Raw genomic sequence first — 17,917 nt, 5'->3', positions numbered from 1 at the left:
CAAACTATATGCCCCAGTACAGGGGAACGCCCGTGCCAAAAAAATTGGAATGGGTGGGTAGGAAAGTGGGGGGGTAGGGTATGGGGGACTTTTGGGATAGCATTGGAAATGTAATTGAGGAAAATATGTAATAAAAAAATTAAAACAAAAACAAAAAACCACTGAGTTTTGAGTGTCTGCTCAGCAGCTGGGCTTACTGCTGAAGACACCAATGTTTCTGACACTTTAACTTGAGTATGCAGAGTTGCAACTTAGAATTCCCTACTCAGCCAACCGCTCATTTCCTCTTCGTGGTGATAGCACCCACAACTGTTCATGTCGGTTTGAACTCAGTCTGATATTTTTAAGGTTGTATCTAGTTTGAAAACAACACAACTTACTACGTTTTACTCGAGGTCCTGCCCCTAATTAAGATGGACTTAATAGTGTCTTCCTAGTCTCTTAGTTAATATAACGGCAAACATTGGACAGAACACACAGGGAAAACTATACAACAGTTCTGAAAAGTTAATAATGGTAGAACTGGAGTGAGAAGTGGAGCTCAGCAGAACATGGCTTCCCCGTGTATCTCTGTCACTCCGCAGAGCATGGCTTCCGGGTATATCTCTGCCACCCAGCAGAGCATGGCTTCCCGGTGTATCTCTGCCACCCAGGAGAGCATGGCTTCCCGGTGTATCTCTGCCACCCAGCAGAGCATGGCTTCCGGGTATATCTCTGCCACCCAGCAGAGCATGGCTTCCGGGTGTATCTCTGCCACCCAGGAGAGCATGGCTTCCGGGTGTATCTCTGCCACCCAGGAGAGCATGGCTTCCGGGTGTATCTCTGCCACTCAGGAGAGCATGGCTTCCCGGTGTATCTCTGCCACCCAGCAGAGCATGGCTTCCCGGTGTATCTCTGCCACCCAGCAGAGCATGGCTTCCCGATGTATCTTTGCCTTACGTTTCTTCTCATTTGTGCTCAGAGAGCCCTCATTCACCTACACAAACGGAGTATTCTGTGACACGGCAGTGGGGAAGCTGATCCTTGTGGGACAGATTGTAGATGGAAGACTTAATTGTTGTTGCTGTTGTTGGAATTGTTGGTCTCTCCTCCCTAAGCATTCAGAAAAATGTTCCCGTTCTAATGGGAGCCAGAAATTGGAGAAAGAAACCTTCCTTCTAACTAAGGAATTATGACCCTAAGAATACAAACAGGAATGGATAGTTATTGTGTTTACTTTGTTTCCTGGACCCAAATCAGGACTTGAACAGAGAAGTGAATACAGTCCTGAGTTTCTTACCTCCTCGGCATCCAAGGGAACCCTTGTGAGCAAGAAAGTAGGAGAAGGGCGGGGCTAGAGAGAAGAGAGCCAGCTAAAGCAATCTCAACAAGCTATGTATTAACTCTGGGCTCACCACCAAATCATGTATGACCATAGCCGAATCTAGAGAATATTAAAGTATCAAAAGTTCTGAGAAGTGAAATATCAGGTAGGCAGCTGCCTGTCCAAGACAAATAGTGATGAAGAGACCCACAGATGTTGGAAATGATCAGGTATTTCAATCAAAATCTCAAAATGGTGTATAAGAACATTTAGCCTATATACAATAGGGCAATTTGCCTGATAAACTATATTTTGTAAAGGTCAGCAGTCTCCATAGCATCCCATAATGTGGCATTCAGAATCCTTAGGACCCAAAGATGAATTCTACAACATGGAAAGAAACCTGAAATGTCCCCAAATACCTCAAGGAAAACTATTAAAAATGAAAAATCATGAAAAGAAACAATGACTCTATTTATCATGGATTCAACTGGAAATAATCTTAAGATTCAATAAACTCATGAGTCCCCAAGAATGAAAATTCAAAAACAACAACAAAACAAACAAAAGCAAACAAACAAAAAACCTCTACACCCACGGACACTTCTAAAAATTAAGGAAAGAGAATCTTACAACCAACCAGAGCAAAGAATTCAATTATATTTAGAGAAAGACTTACCCAAATGGCCACTGTTTTCTTACCAGAAACTATGGGCACCAGAATACATTGTTTAAATGTGAAAGGAAAAGAATTGTCAACCTAGAAGTATAAATCTAGCAAAATAAATAAATGTATACTGTAGACATAAAGTTGAAATAGAGATCATCCCAGAAGAAGGAAAACTAAGAATATACGTCCTTGGCAGACCTGTTCTAAAGGAATATAGCTTTTCTAAGGGGGAAAAATATCAGTATGAAATCTGGAACACCATAACACAGGAAGAGCAAGAGAAATGATTGACGTCTGAATAATACAGTATAGTGCTTTTTCCATACCAAGCATTAAATTTGAAAGATAGTTGAAAGCAAATGGTATAAGAGTGTGGCCAGAGTTGTACAAATCACACACACACACACACACACACACACACACACCTGCATGCAATACAGGTACAGTGGGAAGTTAGATCGTTGCAGACACGTCCTTAAAGGGAATATTGGAAGCCCAGTCTCCTTTGCTCTGTATTTCTTGGGGCCATTGTGGGATAATTTTGTCTATCACATGCTCACACTGCCATGATGTGTTGCTATATTATGGGCTCAAGTCCTTGAACAGCTCCAGTCCCCCAACCCCACCCCCTCGCATCAGTCTTCCCTCCTCTAATTTGATCTTATCAGGTGTACTGGCTATTCCTGGTTGTCAACTAGACTATATCTGGAATGAACTACAATGCAGAATTGGAAGGCTCACCAGTGATCCTCATCTGGAGGCTGGGAGATACATGTTTCTGACCTGGATCTTGGCATGGAGATCTTGAGGCATAGTGGCTATGATTATCTGAAGATTAAGACAGGGAGATCTCTGAGTTCAAGGTCATCTGGGATTAAAGGTGTGGAGGCACACACTTTTAATCTGGGCCATACCTGCTGGAGACCTATATGAGGACATTGGAAAAGGGAAATTTTACTCTCTCCTTTGCCTGGTTGCCTTGCATGAATGAGCAACTGCTAGATCATTGGACATCCATTTACAGCTGCTGCTGATCACTGTTGGGAAGTTTTGGACTAGAGACTGTTAAGTCATCAACAAATTTCCTTACTATACAGAGACTACCCATAAGTTCTGTGGCTCTAGAGAACCCTGACATCAGGTGTTTTGTCAGAGCAGCGCAGGTGGAGCAACACACCACTTTCTCACGCAATGACTAAGACTGGATCACCCACGAAAGTATGAAACGCAAAATTAGAAAATTTACAGAAGAAAGCAAGTATAAGGTTTACCAGACTCAGTTCAGTCCCAGGAGACCCATAGGATGACACATAAGGAAAGTGTCGAGCAATTGAACATCAAACACCCGAATCCGGCATTTGTTCTGTGAGTTATGCTGTCAAGGGAATGAACAGATAAACTACAGCCTGAGAAAAAACAAGTGCAAATTGCATGTCACTCAAAAACCTTGATTATGATATAATAATGAGCTCTCACAATGCAATCTGGAGACAAACAGCTCAATTATAACAGGCAAGATATTTGAGTGGACACTTGATAAAAATACACAGATGAAAGTAAGCATACAACGGTTCCCCAAATTAGTAGCCATTAAATGAATGTAAATCTGAATCATGAGATGTTGTCACACAGCTGTTATAAAGGCCATTACAAAGCACCTATCTATCACATATGTAACACACATGAACGCATACATACACACAAGAATGAAAATGCCAGGTGCTAGCAAGCTGGGAGCTACTGTAATTTTCACACTTGGTGCTGGCGGGGCGGAAACTGGTGCAACTTTTTTTTAAAAAAGAAAATGTTGGCAGCTTTTTTTTTTCAGGGTCTTTTATTTTATTAGATATTTTCTTCATTTACATTTCAAATGTAAGTCCCCAAAGTCCCCTATACCCTCCCCCTGCCCTGCTCCCCAACTCATCCACTCCCGCTTCCTGGCCCTGGCATTCCCCTGTACTGGGGCATATGATCTTTTGTTGGCAGCTTTTTAATGCTAAATGCAAAACTGCACTTGCTATTTCTTGGCCTGATCCACCCCTCTATTCCTAGGTATGTATTTCAGAGAAATGGGGAACTTTGGTTCATGCACAAATGCATCCACAAATGCTCACAGCCATTCCATCAGTAAGGGTTAATAAACATTAAAAATAGTCAAGGGTCCAGGAATGACTGAGGAAACAAATGCCGCACCTTTCTTTCCATGCTGAAACACGAAATAATCGATCTTTACTGCAAATTGGATGGATTTCAGAGGAACTAAACTAAGTGGACGAGAAGCTGACAATGACACACATTGCATTCTTCCAATCTTGGGAGCATGTTTCAGGGCTTAGAACAAGGAAAAGTTTTGATCTATTAGGATCAGCATAAGGGATATCTCAGGGCTATGAGGTACTTTCCTTTTCTGATTGTCAACGCCATTACAAGGATCTTCAGCTGTGTAAACAGTCAGTGAACTGTGTAGCCTCCAGAAGTCAGTGCTACCACATACAAATGTAAAAACTGGAAAATAAAGTCCACTGTCACCTCTTCAAAGTAATGCTAAATTTGTAATATTACCCCAATAAGGATGTGGTGTGACATGTGTGTGTGTCTCTCTGTGTGTGTCTGTATTATTACTGCCTGTAACTCTCCATTTTTCTCTAGCCAATCATAGGGGATCCATATAATGTCAAGTACCTGTCGTGACAGGCTGCATAAATTACATTTTTATCTGACATGAAGGCCTCTTAGGGAAAGAACAACTGGGAGACATGCACTAACGAACTGCAATTGTAAGAGTTTTCGAGAGGGGGCGTGCTTGAAGCAGCTGCTGGGGAAGTGCAGCGTCAGGTAGAGAGGGCTGTAGGAAAGAGACATTCAAGACCTGAAGGGAGCAATGAATCATCTGTGCACAGAGCTACCAAAGAAAGCATGCACATTTCAGGAAACAGGAAGGGAAAGACAGCAGAGGTAAGAAGGGCCTGGCACTGTGGAAGCAGAAGGCGGGGCCAGCAGGCCCGGGTGGAGAGGCAGTGGAGTTAGACAAGCAAGAGAACTAGGGCCACCTGGTGAGTTTGGAATTATCCATTAGAGGTAGAGGTAATCGGCAGACACACAATGAAAATTCTGACTCTTCCTAGCGTGGGAATTTACATACCACATATGCACGTGTGTACAGATGCAAATTTACAGTCATGCATATTTTATATTCTATGCATTATATTCACATCTTTGATGTCTATAATGATGCCGGTTGTGTAGAAGGTGTTTGACTTCTTATGTGCTTCCATTTGCCCCTGTCTACTCTTCTCTCTACGCCTGCTGCACTGGTGTCTGTGAGAGGCTCTCAGTTCCATGTCTTTTCTTACAACCTGGTTTTTCTTCATCTGTCCTATCTAAAACTGCCAGTCATCACGCATAACCCAGATATTAGCTGTTAGTGACAACTCCAACAGTGGGTGAGAAGGAGAGGAGACCAGAGTGGATTTGGTAGTGCTTTCACGATTGGTTGTTTTTGGAGTTCACAACCAGAAGAATTAGGACGAACCAACCTTTTTGTGGTTCCACAGGTAGAATATGGAAGTTTGCCCTTCACTAGTCTGACTTGTCTCTTTACTTGATCAGTGACAATTAGGTATTTGGGGGAGATTTCCATCCTTCCTCCTGTGATTTCAACACACACTTTCTCACTAGTGCAAGTAAACACACACCTCTTTGCACACTGCTTTCCCACCAATAAACTGCTTGAAGGTCTGTTTGTTAAAAATAAGTACCAATCTTCAAACACAAGTTTTCAATATTGGGGATATGTGGGAGGATTTGGATGGAGGACATAGCAAGGGGAAATGTAATTAGAATCTGAAACACAACACAGTACAACCAGTGACAGAAAGATAACCTTGCTGAGTTCTGTAGTTAGGGCACTTACACTCTCTTATCTTCACATGGGGGGGGGGGNGGGAATCTATGATTTCAAAATATGGAAGACAGTTTTTTTCCACTTTTCTGAATATTAGCTTGCTGGAAGGTACATCCAATTAGAAAGGCAAGCACAGCTCTGTGGATCAGCTGACAGAGTTCCATTGTGGGAGCTCTTTTATGTCTTCTTGACGATAGGTATCGTTCGCCAAATGCCTTTTGAACAATACTTTTAGCTGAGTAATTAGTTGCTTCAGATGGAAATCCGTTTCTCCAATGCTTCCTATGCAATGCCAAGTCATTTCATCTGTCTGCAATAAAAGAATAATGTCATGACCATGCTCTGGCCAAATTGGAGCCTAAAAGAGCCCCACCATGTTGCGTGAGCACATGAATGTACGTGATAACACATTTGCGTATGGTATTTTATCCTTCTCTCTCACTACTGACTAAAGGTCTCTGAGGCCCAGTTCCTGTGGAGTGGGTGGCTCTTTCTTCTCTTTTCTTTGTTGTTATGTCTGTTTATTGTGTCTTAAAGCACCAACTTTGAGTCAGGCTAGTCAAGTCGGCCATGCCATTTCTAAAGAGTTTTCATTGCTGCAATTAATAGTCTCCCTAGATCCCCCCCAAGAAGGCTCAGCAGATATCGATACAGTAAACATCTACTTATTTATTCATATCAAAGAGCCTTTTTCTCAGCAAGAAGCAAGTTTTAGCCCCAGCCTCCAATCTCCCAGTAGTGAGGAATCAAAGCACCACAGCTGCTGGAAAAGCTTGGAAATATTAAAATCAAGGGAGGCCTCCAGGGCCTCGCTGTCCTCTGCTCTTTCAACTGAGTCTTTCTTTCTTTAGGGTATTGTTAAATTCCTTGATAAGCGCCGAGCTGTAGCCTGGTGAGATATTCTGAAGATCACTGAGTGTGAGGGTTTTAAGGCACACTTTCCTCAAGCTAATCAATAGCTGCTTTCATGGAGTCCTGTAATGCAAATTTCTCATCCACCAGGCCCTTCCAAAACTTCTCTGGTCTTTCTATTTTAGGGTTCTTATTTCTACAAGATCATCTCCCAGTAGAACCCGTTGCCTCGCCTTGTGTCTAATTGCTGTGCAAGGCTGCGTTCACTCCCATTGTCCATAGACTAGAGTGTCAGTGACTAGGCACTGAGACTCTCTCTGCTTCTTCACAAGGCAGAAGGCATGTCTTTGTTTCTCTAACATCCCACGTTAGAAGAAGACATCATTTGAAGGCCTCACCACTTCTCAACAGAAAAATATAAACTACTTCAGATTTGAAACTTAAAAACAACAATAGGAGTTAAGACAAGGTAAAAAAAAATGTGCACAAGTTACTACAAGCCTGTGTGACATTAAAGTACTGCATCAAAAAGTAAAAAAAGCCAGTCATCCTTCTAGGATGTCAGATAATCTCACGGGATGAGAAGTAAAGAACAGCCCATCACCTTCTGCAGTGGCAAAGCCATTTAGGTCAGGAAGAGACTGGCCACGACACCTGGATTCCTAAGGTGAAAATGGATCGATTCAGCATTGTTCCGCGCATACAGAGAAAGTGTGGAGCAGGCTGTCCTCTACATTATACTCCTTTCTGTGATTCAGTCTGAGTCTAAGTTTCTAAAATTCTTTTTCTTCAATAAATAATAACCTCTATTTTGCACTCATTTGATTACCTGGCTCAAAATAATTTCCTAAACTATTTGTATATTACTTCCGGTCTGGTGTTTCTGTCTGTTCTTCCAGATGACAAGTTCTGGCTTCTTAGAGTCTGTCTATCCTGCCATAGTTAATAACTGCTCATTTTCTTCTTCTTCTTCCTTTGCTAAGAGAAGAAAAATTGCCCACTTGAGGTGTTTGGAGGGTTTTTCTCTCTCATTTGGACTGAAGCACTTTAAGTGAGTGTCAGAGAAGCTGTCCTCTACAGGCCGGGGGGTGGACAGGAAGGTTCTGCCTGATGTCCCACCTCTCTCTGCTCACTGGCAGAGCTAACTATCTGTTGGAAATAAAACATCATGTATCAGGGAGTGATAATAAGGTATTTATGTCTCACTATAGATAAACTTATCCAGTGGCAAAGACTTGGGAAGAGATAGCCACATATAAGGAAATTAAAGGCACACCCAAGACAATAATATACTCTGTTTCTCTATTTGTTATTTATTTCAAGTCCAAGTTATTATTTTAGAAGCCCTTTGAGTTCCAAATATCCCTTGGTATAGTCTCACTGTCACATCTGATTGGTGGCCAGTTAGTAGCTTGCAGCTTCATATCTGTGCACAATGAAAGACTCTAGAAGGAACAACGTTGGTGTGATTGGTATACGGGCACCATGGGCGGAGGAGGTACAGAAGACCATAATCCTCAACTCTTGGATGATTTTCATTCCCTCTCATTTGTTAAATAATTCAGAAGCCACCTTTGCTTGATCATTGGCATATATTACTGAAGGAAATTGGGGGCAGCCTCGGGGCTCCATGGGTAAATTGATTATGTTCTCTGAAGAAAGCCACCAGTGCTTGGAAAAGAAAGAAAAAAAAAGTGGGACTTAGACAAGCTCTAAAGTTCACAATCAATGCCGAAGCTAATATATTGCAAAATATGCCTTATCTTTCTATTTGTTTGTCTGGCAGATTTCTAAGCCATCTATGTATGGCCATTTCTGTTTCACATGAGAAGTTTATAGTAAAGCTGAGTGGATATTGGACATAATTATTTGGCAACATATTTATGAAAATAAGATTACGTTTTTTTCTGAGTTTCAGTCCATGATTTTTCCTTCAAGGTTTGACAATGACTAATAATAATGCCAATAAACACCAGCAATAATGGGTTTGTCATTCCAAGATAATAGCTAAGTGGAAGCAATTTTAGCTAGACATGATCATCTTTTGAAAACAAGATTTGAATTTACTAGAAATGAAAAAAGGACTAGCATTTTTCCTTAATAATGGGAAGAAGATTATTTCTGAGGCCCAAAGACAACATAAGTTGTTTTGAATTGCGTTTCATTTCATTATTGATATATTTTCATTTGCTGAACTGCCTCCAAGTTACAACCTGCCCCGGTTTTCTGTTGAGAGCTTTATCTTTCCATTTTTTATAGTGCGTTCTCTTCAAAAGAGGAAACTTTCAGAGCAATTTGTTTAAGAAGGCACAGCTAGCGAATATCTAAATAGTTGCTAGGCTGGCATCATCAGGGCACAGTTTTCCTCGAAAACAAAGCTTGGCCCTTGGCCCTGCAAACCCAACAGCTTTTGGAGAACTTTGCTCAGGACTGCTGTGTGAGGCTGGGCAGGTTGGTTGCTTCATAGAGATAAAGGGCAAGGGGGCTGAAATCCAGCCTGTGTGTTCCACTTGCCAGCCATGTGCCCTGGCATAGGATGGCATCCACCTGGGAGGAGAAGTGCCTTTTTCTAATTCACACACAGATACTTTAAAGGGCAGCGGCAGCCCGATTCAGCTTGGCAAGTAACCTGGAGTAGGAAAACTAATGTTCAGATTAACGTTTATGAAGAGAAGAAAAAGAGACACATCTCTCTATGAAAGGGATGGAAGTGACTGAATAATGAATCTCTCCACAGTCACACAGACGTAGCTGCTTGGTATGACAGAATCGAAGTCATCTTTCCCCAGATTCAGCTTGTTCATCAAGAAGTTGGGTTAATAATATCTCTGGAGAAGCAGCTGCCAGTTACTAGGTTGTGGCACTCGGCAGCCTTTGGCATCAGCTGACAACTTTGAATGCAATGATGTCATCTTCCCTTCCTGCCCAGTGAGAATGCCACCCTGTGAGAACCAGTGCAGCTACACAGGCACACGCACACATGCGTGCAACCAGGATTACTCATGAGGCCGAAATGCCAGCTTACACCCAGGCTGCCTTCTGCCTGCTGCACACATGGTCAAGGTGTGGCCTTGACCTTAATCCACGTGCAGCGGCAGCAGAATCAAACTGTCCTCATTCCACACGCGGGTTACCAACCCAAGAGGAGTCAGGGGACTCTGATGATTGTGGGAAATGGTGCAGGAGTTGTATGTCTGTGCAGCTTTCTGCTGAGTGACTCTGTAGCACTCACTCGGGTCTCAGAGGGAGCCACTCCAAGGCTAAGAGCTTCATCCAGATGGATGAAGGAAGGAAGGAAATGATTTTCAAGAGGATGACTTCAGCTTGGCCCTAGGAAATGGACTTCTTATCAGGAATTAATGTCAAGAACTGCCTTGTCCAATTCTGTGCCTCCCGTTCATTTCTTCCTATATCATTTGGACTTCGTAACTAAGGCTGCCAGCTGCGGGGTGGAAATCACTCCTGATGTGAAGTGAGCTGGGGCAGATAGTTACCACACAATCTCTTCTAGTAGCTCATCATCTCTCTGAGCCTAAATGCCCATAGTTCTGGGCCAATAGTAAGCTACATATACTATGCCTGCCATTGAGACCAATCCATCACATGATGACCTCTGTTCACGTGGCTTCTGATCTCTTTCTCCCATTACTTCATGCTAACATCCTTTTTTACTCATCCTGATAAGATCAGATCAAAGCTTCAGGAAATAATCTTGTCACTTAGTCAAATATCCTAATAGCATTTTCTGTCTGGAATTGGCCAAATGTGTGAGTTCACAATCTGTCATGGCTTTTTTCCAGTTCTCAATGTTAATAATGGTCTTAGTAAGTAGGACAACAGGGATCAAGACAACATATAGGCAAGACTGCAGTTTTGGGAAAGAAAATGTCCATGATTAATCTTGGGTTATGCCCCAAAGGCAAGCAGGCATCCAGGAGTGAATCCCCAGTGCTTTCTGATCTGATGTCATACTCACACCTGTGGAATACATTTTGCCTTCCTCAGGTTACTGTTCCATCTCTGTCCTTTCTTCCTATCAGACCCATCCTGGCAAAGGTCGGCTCCTCAAAGGCCACAGTCAAATGGTACCCAAGAGAAACTTCACCCCTCCCCTGTGCCTTCAGATGAGCTGTCTTTATTCCCAGAGGTGTTTTTTCTCATGTGCCACTCTAATACAGTTGTTGGTGTCCTCAAAAGGCTTCGGCAACACCCATTCTACTGAACAGATTTCCATGCAGTGGATGCTAATTTTGTTCCTAGAGAATGAATCCCCATCGGAGGGATTTCACATGACCTCCATTACCTTAGAGCAAATCCTAAACTTCTCGAGATGGCACTTGATACCATCATCTATGTGAGGGAGAGGAGCCACCTTTGAGTCGAGGTTACATTCAGCAATGTTTTCCAAATCCAATGCTATTTTTACATTTCTCCATAAACAGTGACATGCCTGGATGTTTTGAAGGTTTGCTTGACCATCTATTAGTCACTGTATGTATGATGCTTCCAGGACCACCTCTGCCTCTCTCTGCAGGACCACCAGAGAAGATACTTGATAACCACCCCTTCATCTCCTCTCACTGGTGTCCCTGAAGAAGTTTTTAAAAAATAGGCTTACTTAACAGTTTATAGATATCAGTGCATATACTGAAAGTCAGATTGATCTCAAATAACTTAATGAGATACCTTAAGACCTTGGAAAAGCTAAAATCATCAACCACAAATTAGTATATGGAAAAAAAGCAACAATTAAGATCAGGAGGAAGTTAATGAAACAGAAATGAAAAACAACACAAAGGGATAAGGAAACAAAGTTGGTCGTTTGGAAAGATTAAAATGAATGTGCAAATATTTGACCAAACGAAACAAAATATGGAGGAGGAATATTCAAGTTAATAAAATTTGAAATGGAAAAGACACATTGCAAAACTTTGCTGCAGAAACTGAGAAAATAACGAGGAGACACCCGAGAAATGTATGTCCCAATGAATCGGGGAATCTGAAATAAATGGCATTATGACCATAGTTTCTAGTCATTTATGACCTAAGCAAACTAAACCAAGATAATAGAAGTTATTTATTTAGATCTATAACATACAATAAGATTAAAGGAATAATAAAAATTTATACCTGCTATAAAAGCCCAGGCCGAGATGTATTACTCAGTATTACCAGACCTTCAAAGAAGAACTATATCCAACACTTCACAAACTATTCCATAAAATAGAAAAGAAAGGAATCCTACCAAACTGTTCTCAAGGAGCTAACTAATATCACCCTGATACTAACACCAAACAACAAGCACTCTCTCTCTCTCTCTCTCTCTCTCTCTCTCTCTCTCTCTCTCTCTCTCTCTCTCTCTCCCTCCATTATTGGCTAACATCCTTGATAAATATAGATGTAAGAATTCTCAATATAATGTTTGAAAGCTTAATTCAAGAGCACATCAAAAAGGACTGAATGGAAACAGGCAACTTTGGGGGATAGGAGGTTGGGGGTACCCTCCAGAATGCACCAGAGACCCGGGAGGTGAGAGACTCTCAGAACTCAAAGGGAGGGACCTTAGCTGAAATGCCGAAGAGTAGAGAAAGGGAACTTATAGAGCCAAACTTTCAGCAGGAAGACAGGACATTAAGTGAGGGGTGGGGTTGCCATCCCACAGTCACAACACTGACCCATAATTTTTTCTATCTGAAAGAATTACAAGGATGAAAATGAAGAGGACCCTGAGGAAAAGAAAGTCCAGCATCAGGCCCAAAGTGGAATCCAGCTCAAGGGAAGGTCCCAAGGCCTGACATTATTACTATTTTTGGCCTGACACTATTTTTGTGAGGCTATGGAGCATTCACAAAAAGGGACCTATCATGACTGTCCTCCAAAAGACCTAAGCAGCTGGAAGAATCAGATGCAGATATTTGCACCCAACCAATGGACAGAAGCAGCTGACCCCTGTTGTTGAATTAGGGAAGGCTGAAAGAAGCTGAGGAGAAGGGTGATCCTGTAGGAGGGCCAGCAGTCTCAGTTAATCTGGACCCATGAGATCTCTCAAACTTTGAACCACCAAACAGACAACATCCAGCAGCTGATATAAGGCCCCCAACACACATACAGTAGAGAAGTGCTGAGTCTATGTTCATTCAGAGATGATGTACTTAACCCTCAAGAGACTGGAGGCCCCAGAGAGTTTAGAGGTCAGGTGGGGTGGGGGGTGGGAACATCCACATGAAGACAGGTGGGTGGGGAGGAGGTATGAGATGTAGAACAGTTGGAGGGTGGATGGGGGGTGATAAAACATGGAGTGTAAAAAATAAACTATTTAATTAATTAAAATATAAAAATGAAAAAAGAACACATCAAAAATGTTATTAGCAGTGATTAAGTTGGATTTATTCCAAAGATATCGATCTGATTCAACATATGCAAACTAATAAGGCAAACTTTATATGCCCCAGTACAGGAGAAACACTAGGGCCAAGAAGTGGGACTGGGTGGGTAGGGGAGCAGGGGGTGGGTAGAGGGGACTTTCGGGATAGCATTTGAAATGTAAATGAAGTAAATACCTAATAAAAATTGGGATAAAAAGAAATCGACAAAATCAAGTCTCCTTAAAAATGCCTAAAAAATACCCTAGAGCAGATGTAAACAAGAAAGTTAAAGACTTTATAGTGAGTGCTCACACCACAGACGAAAGCACCTGAAGAGGGAACATCATCCTTCATCACGAATACGGTATATTATTATGAAGAGTTAATATGGAAATAGCTATAATACTAAAACACGCAGATATGATAAAATATCTACCAAAATCCCAGTGTCATTTTTTAAAGAAATAGAAAATACAAACTTAAAATATATACAGAAGAACAAAATATCGTACACTGCCTAAACACACCCGACAAAAAGATTAATCCTGGAGGTCTCACTATACCTGAATTTAAGCCATACTTCACAGCCATGACAGTACCAATATGGTAGTGGCACAGGAATGGCTAAGTGGAATAGAAGAGAGAATTAGATATAAACCCACACATTTGCATCCTTCTGTTTTTGACAGAGATGTTAATGAAGATACACTGGATAAAAGGCAATCTTCTTCAACAAATGGTGCTGGAAAAACTATATAGCCATATTCAAAATAATGATACCGGATCCCCACTTTTACACTCTGCAATGCCTACTGGATCTAGCACTTCAATTTAAGACCTAAAATTCTGAAACTGTCAGAGGAAAGAGTAGGGAAAATACTTCAAGATATAAGGAAGTACTTTGGAAGATGAGTCTAGTTGCTCCAGAGACAAATTATTGATTGACAATTAATTAGGATCTTATAAAATTAAAAAGCTTTTGAACAGGAATGGATACAAGGAAATGAAGAGGCAGCCTGTGAAATGAAAGGAAACCTTTGCTTCTTATATATTTGGCATATGGTTAATATATAGAATATAGAGAGAACTAAAAATTATATCTAAAGGAAATTAAAAAAGACACAATGCATGAGATGATGAAATGAACAGACAGTTCTCACAGAAGAAATATTCATGGTCAAAAACATGAAAAACATTATACTTCACTAGCAGAGGAATAATTGGATCATATTTCACTGTACATAGATATTAAATGGTCACAGAACAAATTGAAAGAGACTGCAGAGATTTTCGCTCACCCTTGTCAGATGGCAGTCATTAAACGGGTGGTGCTGATGATGTAGACAAACAGGAACCATTATTTATCACTAGTGGGAACGAGAATTTGTCCAGTCACGGTGGAAATTAGTATAGATCTTCTCAGGAAACAAATCCTAGATCTATCATTTACCATAGCTATATCATTCTTGAATATTCTCTCTTTTAAAAAAAATTTTTATTGGATATTTTATTTATGTATATTTCAAATGTTATCCCCGTCCCTAGGTTTCCTCTCTGCAAACCTTCTATCCCATCTCCCCTTCTTCTATGAGGGTGTTCCCCCACCCACCCACCCTCTCCCACATCCTCACTCTCAAATTCCTCTACACTGAGGCATCGAGCCTTCACAGAATCAAGGGCCTCTCCTCCCAGTGCTGACAGACAAGGCCATCCTCTGCTACATATGTGGCTGGAGCCATGGGTCCCTCCATGTGTATTCTTTGGTTGGTGGTTTAGTCCCTGGGAGCTCTGGAGGGTTTGGTTGGTTAATACCGTTGTCCTTCCTCTGGAGTTGCAAACCCCTTCAGCTCCTCCAGTCTTTTCCCAAACTCCTTCCTTGGGTTACCCATCTTCTCAATGAACTCAAAGGTGACATATTACAGAAATGTTGGCCCCAGTGATCTATTGTTGCTCTACTCACAATAACTAAGCTATGGCATCAACACCAGGGTTCATTGGTGGAGAGCTGACAACATCCAACCAAATTAGATGGCTCACATCGCTGTAGCACCCGGGGATTCCGTAGTCCCCTCTGGATCCAATAGGCTGGGACGAATTTGCACCCTCTCCCCACACAAACACAACTTAAAGAAATCTTTTAAAAATATATATTAGATGTTTTCTCTCATTTGGGAATCTTTATACATATAAACAATCATCACGGAGCTAGAGTGGTAAAGGGAGAGACAAGGCAGGAGAAAGGAGAGGGAATGCATTATGGGAGGTGTAAGCTTCTACTGGCTGGTTTTGTTTCAACTTGACACAAGCTGGAGTTGACAAAGAGAGAGGAGCCTCCCTTGAGGAAATGCCTCCATGAGATCCAGTTGTAAGGCATTTTCTCAATTAGTGATCAAGGATGGGAGGGCCCATTGTGAATGGTACCATCCCTGGGCTGCAAGTCCTGGGTTCTATAAGAAAGCAAGCTGAGCAAGCCAGGGGAAGCAAGCCAGTAAGTAACATCCCTCCATGGCCTCTGCATCAGTTCCTACTTCCTGACCTGCTTGAGTTCCAGCCCTGACTCTTTTAGTGATGAACAGCAGTGTGGAAGTGTAAGCTGAATAAACCCTTTCCTCTCCAACTTGCTTCTTGGTCATGATGTTTGTGCAGGAATAGAAACCCCGACTAAGACAAGGTTCAAAATATATATGTATGAAATTTCCCTATGAAGCCATGTACTACATATAACGAATACATATCAATTTAAAATTTATTAAATATGTATTTCTAACAATATAACCTTTGATTTATTCCTATTTTATTTATTATAACTATGTTTGTACCACAATAATCTATATATTGGATGACAGCTTTTATTCTTCTGGGGCTTATAGTTGCCCGTGCACTGAAGCGTGGCATACCACAAACCCAAGTAAAGTAAGGCAAATCTTTTTGCCTCTGGAAAACAAATATCCAGATTCTGTGGGCAGGAGAATCAAGCAGATGATTTATGTGGCACCGATTCTGAAGTCCTACCCAGTTTCACACCCATCTGGGGTGTGTCTTCCGTTTTAATTTAAAGGGCCTACGCTGCAGGTTGGTTGCTCAGAGGTTTTTGACTAGGATGTGAAAATCTATCTATGTGTGAACTGAGATGTCCTCACCTGGGTTTCCTTAACAAAGCTCAAGCATGGGCAAAGGGAGAGAAAAGACTTGGCCAAACATAGAACACATAAAACATAAAAATTTCAAACCAGACAGTAGCAAAAGCTTAAACAGAATCTGATGAAACCATGTAAGTTTTTGATGTGTCAGAGCTAGATTTCATCGTATCACAAAGACCTTAAAGACCCTTGTTACAGCTGCAAGGTAAATGAACGACCATGTGGGTGTTGTTGATGTTGTTGTTGTTGGTGGTGGTGGTGGTATGTGTGTGCGTGCGTGTGTATTAGGTTCATTCTATTTAGTCTTTTGGTTGACATCTAATCAAGTTGTGATCATGAGTATGGAGATCAGCTTAGTTAGGCTCTGCTCTGACTGCCTGGGAGGGGATAGAGAGCCTGCTGTGCAACAGGACAGGGCTGCCAAAATCTTGAAGGCTTGGCACCTCGAAAGAGGCAACAACGCTCATAGTCTATTACAACATCCCTAAAATGTACATATGCTCTCTCAGCTCCGAGCTGGGATCATTAGGTTTCTCCACCCCTACCCCGTCAGTCATTTTTGGTCTGCTCTGAATAGGTTAAAGATGACATCATGGTTACATCTAGGTCTCCTGAGTCCTTTGAACGGTGCCTCTTGCTTACCATGCACCATCTGATTTGGAGCGGTGGGTTAAGGAGCTGACGGGATGGCACTTCTTTCGGACATTCACTGATTAAATGTGTGTGTCTACCCACAGGCTACTTTCACTACCTGGATGTTTTCCACAAAAAAAGTCTCTGTTTTACCAGTTTCAACAACTTCCGCCTGGGCTGCCTGCCCTAGTACACTGTTAACGGGATGAGTAAGGCTGAGAGCAGAGAGAAGAAGTTCAATCAGCATAGCAACATTGAGAAAATTAACAAATAAAATGGTCCGGGGACCCCAGGTCTGTCTTGGGGTACTGATAGGAAGGTTACGTACAAATAGAGAGCAAGAGGTACATCACAGCTGTCCTGGTTTATGAAGGAGAACTCCTGAAAACAAACTGTGTCTACAGAGACTGACTAGATTCTCAGTCCCAGGGAGAGACTGGAATGTTAGAGGTCCAGAGCCTTAGCTTAGAGGAATCTACACCACTGAACAGCCATTCCTTGCTTAACTCTGTGTCTGAACTTACGTCTTATGATTGATAGGTAGAAACCAGTTGGCATCTATTGATTTGGCCAACCACTTGCTCCTGCCAACTCAAAAACTGAAACTGCTTTTGCACTAAAACATGGAATTTGGGGTAACCTAAATCTGTGTTCTTGTTCTATGCTTACTCAAAATGGCTTCAAAATAAACTATCTTCTTTTCCCTTTAAGAAGAGAGTTGGGAGTTTTACATCAACATGGTCAAGGTGTGATTCTGCCTATCACTGATCAATGATGACTGTCTTCTCAACTCTGATCTTGCAAGATGTTTTCATAAGGTTTTTTTTTTTTTATATTTTAGCATCTTTATTTTCACAACAATTTTATACATGCATAAATTTGATCATATTCATCCTTGGTCCCTCTCCTTCCCCCACTGAGCACCTCCTAATTCCAGAGTAGTCTTTCTTCCTCCCCATCCTCTCATGGTGTGTGTGTGTGTGTGTGTGTGTGTGTGTGTGTGTGTGTGTGAGTGTGTGTGTGTGAGTGTGTGTGCGTGTGTGTGTGTGT

At 41.7% G+C, this 17,917-nt stretch overlaps 1 protein-coding gene across 1 annotated transcript in view; it reads right to left on the bottom strand.

The window, feature by feature from the left end:
- Positions 1-17,917, bottom strand: part of Hs6st3 (heparan sulfate 6-O-sulfotransferase 3) — a 697,861-nt gene that overhangs the window by 50,474 nt on the left and 629,470 nt on the right. The window lies entirely within an intron of this gene.

Source organism: Mus caroli, chromosome 14, assembly GCF_900094665.2.
Source record: "Mus caroli chromosome 14, CAROLI_EIJ_v1.1, whole genome shotgun sequence".
In the NCBI taxonomy this organism is placed as follows: domain Eukaryota; kingdom Metazoa; phylum Chordata; class Mammalia; order Rodentia; family Muridae; genus Mus; species Mus caroli.
Note: the sequence above shows the minus strand (reverse complement) of the source record. Positions and strands in the feature narration are given on the sequence as shown.